Below are 10,644 nucleotides of genomic sequence, written 5' to 3' on the forward strand. Positions count from 1 at the left end.
TTTTTTTTTTTTAAGATTTTATTTATTTGACAGAGACAGCGAGAGGGAACACAAGCGGGCGGAGTGGGAGAGGGAGAAGCAGTCTTCCCGCTGAGCGGGACCCTGGGATCATGACCTGAGCCAAAGGCAGACGCTTAACGGCTGAGCCACCAAGGCGCCCCGATGAGATGTTTTAAGGGTGAGCTACAGCTTCTCTACTTCTAGGGATGCTCAACAGTGTTATAAGGCACTGGCTCTCAATTTTGGCTGCATGTTGAAGTCATTTGGGGGAATTGTAAGAAAACATGGATTCCTGGGTCCAACTTCCAGAGTTTCTTGTTTAACAAATATGGATATTTCTGGGCATTGGGACTGTAAAAACAAAACAACCCAGAAGTGGCAAAACTAAAACCACCAGATCAGTAAAATAGTACTTAATAAGAGCTTATTGTGCACTTAAGAGTGGTTTGTGAACTAATACGAAGCTCAGGGGCATGACATTACAGGATGGCTTATAGAGTGAAAACGAGGTTGTGTATCTTCACAATGGTTGGTTATTACAGAGGAGGTTTGCAGACGGCAGGAGATTGTTTCAAAGTGATTATCTTACACATTTTTAGGAAGATGGCTGAAGTTTCTTAACTTGCATTTTTTACTGATATATAATTAACATACAATGTTATTAGTTTCAGGTGTACAATATTGATTCAACAATTCTGTATGTAACTACGTGTAGTCAGCATCTGTGTTTCTTTTATGGTTATCAGAGGTATTTATACGAAATAACAAGTTTCACTTATGTTCATGAAATACGGTAGATTTAGTTTTGCTAATGTGGTTTAAATGGTTTGTTCAGGGAATTTCTTTTTAAAAAACATTTTATGATGAGCCCTGGGTATTATATGCAACCGATAATTTATTTAACACTACACCTGAAACTAATGATGTACTATAAGTTGGCTAACTGAATTTAAATTTAAAAGTTTTTTTAAAAATTTTATTGTGTTATGGTAGTCACCATACAATACATCATTAGGTTTTGATGTAGTGATCCACAATCCATTGTTTTCATATAACACCCAGTGCTCCGTGCAGTACGTGCCCTTCTTAATACCCATCATCAGGCTAACCAATCCCCCCAACCCCTTCCCTCTAGAACCCTCAGTTTGTTTCCCAGAGTCCATAGTCTCTCATGGTTCATCTCTCCCTCCGATTCCCCCCTTCATTTTTCCCTTCCTTCTCCTAATGTCCTCCTTGCTATTCCTGATGTTCCACAAATAAGTGAAACCATGTGATCATTGACTTTCTCTGCTTGACTTACTTCACTTAGCATCATCTCCTCCAGTCCCATCCATGTTGATGCAAAAGTTGGGTATTCATCCTTTCTGATGGCTGAGTAATATTCCATTGTATATATGGACCACATCTCCTTTATCCATTCGTCTGTTGAAGGGCATCTCGGCTCTTTCCACAGTTTGGCTATTGCGGACATTGCTGCTATGAACATTGGGGTGCACAGGGCCCTTCTTTTCACTACATCTGTGTCTTTGGGGTAAATACCCAGGAGTGCAATTGCTGCGTCATAGGGTAGCTCTATTTTTAATCTTTTGAGGCACCGCCACACTGTCTTCCAAAGCGGATGAACCAACTTGCATTCCCACCAACAGTGTAAGAGGGTTCCCCCTTCTCTACAACCTCTCCAACACTTGTTCTTTCCCTGTTTTTAATTCCAGTTAACACACAGTATAATATCAGTTTCAGGTGTGCAACATAGTCCTTTAACACTTCCATACATCACTCTGTGCCCGTCAGGACACGTGCACTCCTTCATCCCCATCAGCTACTGCACCCATCCCTCTACCCCCTCCCCTCTGGTAACCATCAGTTCTCTATCGTTAAAAGTTTGTTTCTTGGTTTGCCTCTCTATTTTTTTTTTGCCCCTTGGCTCATTTGTTTTGTTTCTTAATTCCACATAGGAGTGAGAGCATATGGTATTTGGTCTTTCTCTGACTGGCTTATTTCATCTAGCATTATACTCTCTAGCTCCATCCACATCCTTGGAAATGGCAAGATTTCATTCTTATAGCTGAGTAATATTCCATTGTATATATATACACCCCACCTTCTCTATTGATTCATCAGTAGATGGACATTTGGGCTCTTTCCATAGTTTGGCTATTGCAGGTAATGCTGCTATAAACATCGGGGTGCATGTGCCCCCTTTGAATCTGTAGTTTTGTATTCTTTGGGTAAATACCTAGTCGTGCAATTGCTGTATCCATTTTTAACTCTCTGAGGAACCTCCGTACGGTTTTCCAGAGTGGCTGCACCAGCTTGCATTCCCACCAACAATGCACAAGTGTTCCTTTTTCTCCACATCCTCACCAACACCTGTTTCTTGTGTTGCTGAATTTGCTCAGGGAATTTTCAAGTGTGGTCTCTGTTTTGTATTCAACTTGAACAGGATTTTTAAGGACTCTGGGTAGCAGTGCTTGAGAAGGTCTGATCAGAACTCCTCAGAGCATCCAACCGGCTGGTCCTTGGTTATCCAGCCACATGACTCAGTCAGGATACTTCTGCATTGACTTTCCTTCTTGAAACCTTGTGCGGGCATTGGACCCCATCTCAACTCTTAAGATGAGTCTGAGCCCCAAGGAGGAAGCTCAAAGGGGATGGTGCAAAATAGAAGCCAAAGGACGGAAATAACTTGGGATTTAGGGGAAAGAATAGATTTCATTGGACTTAACTTTCCTCACTGCATAATACACTTACATTCACTGTAAAACACCTTGAAACCAAGATTTAAAAGCACTTATCTGTGCTTTACAAACAGCAGTTGAAGAGATTTACTTTTTAGTGATATGTTTGTCTAAGAAAGTGGAGAGACTTTATAAACACTAGTCTTTTACACTACTTCAGTTTTCCTAAGACTTGCCATAGGAGCTCTTAAGTGTTCTTAGAAAGACTAAACTCAAGTGGGTTTCTAAAATGCAGCATCAATAAACTAGATACATTTAATCATGCTCTGCTCTCAGTCTTCAGTTTCTGATTCTATACTAGTGCATAGGACAACTTAATACTGTATTAGACAAGTTTTACACCTAGTGGTTCTGCTTCATAGGCTCTTAAAAGAGGAAATGGAATTAAAGTATTTAAATGTGTTAAAAGCTTTGAACACTGTCTACTTTCCCAAAAGGATATCACTGTTTTACACCAATAGTCTATATGCCCATCTGACCACACGGCAGTGCTTCTTTACAGATGACTTGAAAAATTGTCTTTTCTGAACTATAAGGTACACTGCTCTGAATATTTTAGCCAATATTTTGCATATTTTAACCATTTTAAATTTCTTGTCTCTATTTCAAATTTCTGTATTTAATTGGAAGTATTTTCCCAGTGATTCATGGAGCTCCTGAATCAAGGCTAATTTGTCTTTGGTTCTTTGGTATTGCATCTTAGCTTATTGCTTCTATGTGTACATTTTCCCCCTCTAAGTACATATAACATGAAACAGGGCACGTAGGAGAAATAACAGAGGAGATGTGTATACTCTGTGTGGGACCTTGACTGTAACTCTCCCAATAATTTTGCCTTCTGCAGGTTGACCTATCTCCCAGTTGATACCAAATTTAAGGTGTATTCAAGGCTGTTGTTCTTAACTAGAATCACATTTCTGAACCTGAATTGGATGCCCATTTCCCTAAGTATGTGGTCACTTCTGCATGAGGTCTTGGGCAATCCAACATACAGCATCTGAGGTGAGTTCTGAGCTGAATGTTGACTGTATATGAGGGGAATGGCTGGGTATAGGTGTGCAGATGTGTTCTCCACGTAATAGCACCTGCAACTTCTCCAAGATGAAACTTACTCCTTGAAGATTTTTAGCACATGGCTTGTTTCTCTCCCACCAACATTTTCCCTGTCATTTTGAATGACTTCACTTCCGATGTGGATGATCTTTTCTAGAATTTGGCTTCTCATTTTGACCCATATTTCTCTAATCATTTTGTCCCTATGCCCATTCTTGGGCATAGACCATCCTGATCAAACCTTATAGCCTGCCTAAGAGAGCCACAAGGTAATTTTAAACCTTTGAGAAGCCACATTAAAAAGGTTAAAAAACAGGCAAAATTAATTTCAATAATATATCTTAACATATCAAATTACATCAATACATAATTGGCATCAAAAAGCAGAAACAGACCCATAATTGCAGAGAACAAACTGGTGTGGTTGCCAGAGGGGGTGGGTGGGTGGGGAGATGAGCAAAAAGGGGTGAAGGGGACTGGGAGATACAGGCTCCCAGTTAGGGAATAATAAGTCACAGAGATGAAAGAGAATATGGCCGGTGATACTGGAATAGCATTGTATGGTAACCGATGGTAGCTGTACTTTTAGTAAGCACAGCGTGATGTGTAGACGTCTTGAATCACCATATTGTATGCCTGAAACATAACATTGTATGTCAACTATACTTCAATAAAAAGTAATGGTAAAAACTTGAATGGTATTTTACCTTCCTTTGAGGGACTATTAAGTCTTCACGATCCAGAATGTATTTTACATTTATAGAACATCTCTACTATGGGGCGCCTGCGTGGCTCGGTCGGTTAAGCATCTGTCTTTGGCTCAGGTCATGATCCTAGGGTCCTGGGATCGAGTCCCACGTCGGGCTCTTTGTTTAGGTAGCCTGCTTCTCCCTCGCCCACTGCCTGCTGCTCCCCCTGCTTGTGTACTTTGTCTCTGTCTCTCTGACAAATAAACAAATAAAATCTTAAAAAAAGCAACATCTCTACTCTGGTACGAAATTTTTTTTTTTTTTAAGATTTTGTCAGAGCACAGGCAGAGAGAGAAGTGGGCTCCCCTCTGAGCGGGGAGCCTGATGCGGGACTCGATCCCAGGGTCCTGCGATCATGACCTGAGCCAAAGACTCTAAACCAACTGAGCCATCCAGGCGTCACTTTCTTTCTCTCTTCTTTCTCTCTTCTCTCTTCTTTCTCAAGATTTGTCAGAAAGTGGTAGTAAATTTTCATCATAAACACTTGATTTTGACTTTATAAAAATCTACAATTAAAAAACTTGTATGGATTCCTGGGTGCCTCAGTTGGTTGTATCTGCCTTCAGCTCAGCTCATGATCGCAGGGTCCTGGGATCAAGCCCCACATTGGGCTCCCTGCTCAACGGGGGGAGCCTGCTTCTCGCTCTGCCTGTCACTCCCTCTGCTTGTGCTTTCTCTCTGTCTCCCTCTCTAATAAATAAATCTTTTAAAAAGTTGATTTACATACCTCATTAAGATGTCTCAAGGTCCTCCTAAACTTCTTTGTCCACTCATTGTGTGAGTGTTCATCCGTTTCCATGGCATTAAGTAGCTTTATATGCTAAAGACTCCCAGATGTAGGTTTACAACCATATATTTCTCCTGGTTTGAGACTCCTACCAAACAAACTTTTCAATGTCTCTATTTTGATATAGGCATTCCAAATGTGTCTTGGTTTAGACAAATTATTTAGGGCTGCAATCATGATGGATCCACTGGACTACTTCCTGCTCCCTTTGCTGCTATGCATGGTAGACCAAGTCCCTATCATTGCTCATCTGAACTATTCCAGTACCCTCCTACATGTTCTCCCTGTCCCCACCTTTGCCTGCTACATGCAAGAGAGTAGAAGGGCAACTTTAGTTTTCACTTTAAGCCCCATCTTGCCACTCTTCTGCTCTCTGACCTCCAACCTTCAATGGCTTCCAGTCTCACTCAAAATAAAATGCATCATTTCACCATGGGTGACCCTGGTTAATCCTGTCACCTGTCTTCCACTCCTCCATTTACTTATTGTGCTTGTTTCAGGTCTTTGAACCACCAAGCCTACTCCTGCTGCAGAGCCTTTGCAGTTAGTTCCTTTACCACAAATTCTCTTCCCCTAGAGGTTGAACGTGCCATCTCTTAGATTGCTACTAAATGCCACCTTTTTGACACTTAACCCGCTGACCACTCCATGTGGAACTAGAATATCTCCTTCCCTTTCTCTATAGTTCACCCTGATTTACTTTTTAAAAAAATTTCAATATTTCAATATTTGTTTTTATGGTCGATTTTTTTTTTTTAGTGTTTGTATAGAACTGACCATCTAGTAGAAACATCACACATTTGATCATTTCTTTCTCTTTATTTTTTATCTTTTAATTTATTATGTTCACTTAGCCAGCATATAGTACATCATTAATTTTTCATGTAGTGTTTAACGATTCATTAGTTGTGTATAACACCTGGTACTTCTCACATCACCTGCCCTCCTTAATGCCCATCAGCCAGTTACCCCATTCCCCACCCACCTCCCCTTCAGCAATCCTCCGTGTGTTGCCCAGAGTCAAGAGCCTCATGGTTTCTCTCCCTGTCTGATTTCTTCCCCTTCAGTTCTCCATCCCTGTCGCTATGGTCCTCTGCAGTGTTTCTTATATTTCACATATGAGTGAAACCATATAATTGTCTGTCTCTGACTGACTTATTTTGCTCAACATAATACCCTCCAGTTCCAACCAGATTGATGCAAATGGTAAGTATTCTTTCTGATGGCTGAGTAATAGTCCATTGTGTGTGTGTGTGTGTGTGTGTGTGTGTGTGTGTGTATACACATATATACCATATATTTATCCATTCGTCTGTCAATGGACATCGTGGCTTTTTCCACAGTTTGGCTATTGTGGATATTGCTGCTATAAACATTGGGGTGCAGGCGCCCCTTTGCTTCACTACATCTGTATCTTTCAGGTAAATACCTAGTAGTGCAATTGCTGTGTCAGAGGATAGCTCTATTTTTAGCTTCTTGAGGAACCTCCATACTGTTTTCCAGAGTGGTTGCACCAGCTTGCATTCCCACCAACAGTGTAGGAGGGTTCCCCTTTCTCTGCATCCTCACAACATCTGTCGTTTCCTGACTTGTTAATTTTAGCCATTCTGACTGGTGTGAGGTGGTATCTCATTGTGGTTTTGATTTGTATTTCCCTGATGCCAAGTGTTGTGGAGCATTTTTTCATGTGTTTGTTGGCCATTTGTAAGTCATCTTTGGAGAAGTGTCTGTTCATGTCTTCTGCCCATTTTTTGACTGGATTGTTTTTTTGGGTGTTGAATTTGAGAAGTTCTTTATAGATCTTGGATACCAGCCCTTTTTTTTTAAAGTCTTTAAATTTTTTATTGTTGTGTTAATCACCATACATTACATCATTATTTTTTGATGTAGTGTTCCATGATTCATTGTTTGTGCATAACACCCAGTGCTCCACACACAACGTGCCCTCTTTAATACCCATCACCAGGCTAACCCATCCCCCCACCCCCCCACCCCCCTCCCCTCTAGAACCCTCAGTTTGTTTTTCAGAGTCCATCTCTCATGGTTCGTCTCTCCCTCTGATTTACCCCCTTCATTCTGCCCCTCCTATCTTTTTTTTTCTTAACATATATTGCATTATTTGTTTCAGAGGTACAGATCTGTGATTCAATAGGCTTGCACAATTCACAGCGCTCACCATAGCACATACCCTCCGCAATGTCTATCACCCAGCCACCCCCTCCCTCCCACCCCCCACCACTCCAGCAACCCTCAGTTTGTTCCTGAGATTAAGAATTCCTCATATCCGTGAGGTCATATGATACATGTCTTTCTCTGATTGACTTATTTCACTCAGCATAACACCCTCCAGGTCCATCCATGTCATTGCAAATGGCAAGATCTCATTCCTTTTGATGGCTGCATAATATTCCATTGTGTGTATATACCACATCTTCTTTATCCATTCATCTGTCGGTGGACATCTTGGCTCTTTCCACAGTTTGGCTATTGTGGACATTGCTGCTATAAACGTACCCCTTTGGATCCCTACATTTGTATCTTTGTGGTAAATACCCAGTAGTGCAATTGCTGGATTGTACGGTAGCTCTATTTTCAACTTTTTGAGGAACCTCCATACTGTTTTCCAGAGTGGTTGCCAGCTCTTTGTCTGTAGTGTCATTTGTAAATATCTTCTCCCATTCCACAGGTTGCCTTTTAGTTTTGTTGACTGTTTCCTTTGCTGTGTAGAAGCTTTTTATCTGATGAAGTCCCAAAAGTTCATTTTGCTTTTGTTTCCCTTGCCTTTGGAGGCATGTCTTGCAAGAAGTTGCTGTAGCCGAGGTCAAAGAGGTTACTGCCTGTGTTCTCCTCCATGCTTTTGATGGATTCCTATCTCACGTTGAGGTCTTTCATCCATTTTGATTCTATTTTTGTGTGTGGTATAAGAAAATGGTCCAGTTCATTCTTCTGCATGTGGCTGTCCAATTTCCCAACACCCATTTGTTGAAGAGACTGTCTTTTTTCCATTGGCTATTCTTTCCAGCTTCGACGAAGATTAGTTGACCATAGAGTTGAGGGCCCATTTCCAGGTTGTCTGTTCTGTTCCATTGATCTATGTGTCTGTTTTTGTGCCAGTACCATATTGTCTTGATGGTTACAGCTTTGTAATAGAGATTGAATCCCGGAATTGTGATGCCACCAGCTTTGTTTTTCTTTTTTAACATTCCTCTGGCTATTCGGGGTCTTTTTCTGGTTCCATACAAATTTTAGGATTGTTAGTTCCAGCTCTGTGAAAAATGTCAATGGTATTTTGATAGGGATTGCTTTGAATGTGTAGATTGTTCTGGGCAGCATAGACATTTTAACAATATTCTTCCAATCCATGAGCATGGGCTGTTTTTCCATTTCTTTGTGTCTTCCTCCACTTCCTTCATAAGTGTTCTGTAGTTTTTAGAGTACAGATATTTTACCTCTTCGGTTAGGTTTATTCCTAGGTATCTTATGGTTTTGGGTGCAATTGTAAATGAGATCGACTCCTTAATTTCTCTTTCTTCTGTTTCATTATTAGTGTACAGGAATGCAACTGATTTCTGTGCATTGATTTTATATCCTTTTATTTTATTTATGTTAATCACCATACATTACATCATTAGTTTTGGATGTAGTGTTCCATGATTCATTGTGCATAACACCCAGTGCTCCACGCAGAATGTGCCCTCTTTAATACCCATCACCAGGCTAACCCATCCCCCCACCCTCCTCCCCTCTAGAACCCTCAGTTTGTTTCTCAGAGTCCACAGTCTCTCATGGTTAGTCTCCCCCTCCGATTTCCTCCCCTTCATTTTTCCCTTCTTGCTATCACGTGGCTGAATTCCTGTATGAATTCTAGCCATTTTGGGGTGGGTCTTTTGGGTTTTCCCCATAAAGTATCATGTCAGCTGCAAGGAGTGAGAGTGACTTCTTTGCCTATTCAGATGGCTTTTATTTCTTTTTGTCGTCTGATTGCGAGGCTGGGACGTCTAGTACTATGTTGAACAGCAGAGGTGAGAGTGGGCCTCCCTGCCGCGTTCCTTGTTCGTTTATTTCTACCCACGAGAATTCCATCCCATTTCTTGTTTTCTGCTGTATCCTAGGAACCTAGCACAATGCCTGAAGTACAGTAGACAGTACTTGGTAGTTGAATGTACAGAGGTCAGCAAAGTCCTCATTAAAGAAGTGAACTTTAAGAGACAGGCTGATGAAGTGAGATAGCTAACTACGCAGATACCTGGGGAAAACGTGTTAAGCAGAGATGAGGGCAAGAGCAGAGGTGCTAAAGCAGGAATGTGCTTGGAGGATTTGAGGAAGAATGAAGAGATGAGGGAGGATGGTATAGAGTGAGCCACGAGTAGCAAGTTGGACAAAGTCAGGAAGTGAAGAGCCAGATCATGTGGGGCATCAGAGGCTGTAGGAAAAAGAAGTCATTGCAAATGTGATGGCAAGCTCGGTTATCTTGATCAGGTGGGTTGCTTGATGCCTGACTTAGATCTGTGACACACAGTAATGAGTGCTGTGTGAAGGTGGATCCACTTACAACCCTTCTTGAATCTTCACATGGACCCACATGTGAACTTTGAGAACTGGAGTAGGGCAAGATCAGAAGCATGGAGATCCATTTATTGCCTGTTTTAAGTAGTTGTCCTCTGACTTGGTTGGGTCTAGTTTTACCTAAAGGAGGGATGGCTTGAAAACCTGGGCATCCTCAATTTGTATGAATTCCTCTTACACTTTGAGATGTAAGTTGCAGGCTAGTGCCTGTGAAGAAATTGCCTCACTCCTCCTCAGCAGCAAGAAACTGAAAAAAGTGACCTTATATAATAACCTACTGAGTAATGATGTGATGAAAATACTGTGTGATGCTTTGCTCCATCCAGATTTTTTTCTTGAGTCACGGGTGCAAGTCGGTTTAGACAAGCCTATCATATAGAAGTTTTGACCTGAGTATGTTGTCAAAACACACCTGAAGGGGAAAGTACAGCAAAGCATAATAGCTGAAGGCATGGTATTTAGAGTCAGATACATCTGGGTTATTATTCTGGATGGACAACTTTTGCCCCACAATGGTGGCCCAATTCTCTAGATTTTTTTCAACTTGTATTTCACAGTCTGGGGAATGAGGTCATAACACTCTCAACCTTATGGTTTTGAGTTAAATATGGAAGTTCCAGACTCATCTGGGCCATAGCGACTGACTCAATAAGAGAAAGGAACTTCTAATTATTTTAACAATAAGCAGCTATGCTAGGTGTCATGTCAGATGTGATGTTCTTGAGAACACAAGAAAAAAATCTCAGAAAAG

This window comes from Callorhinus ursinus, unplaced genomic scaffold (genome assembly GCF_003265705.2).
Source record: "Callorhinus ursinus isolate GAN/ISIS: 27379988/994484 unplaced genomic scaffold, GSC_fseal_2.0 scaffold106, whole genome shotgun sequence".
NCBI classification, from domain to species: domain Eukaryota; kingdom Metazoa; phylum Chordata; class Mammalia; order Carnivora; family Otariidae; genus Callorhinus; species Callorhinus ursinus.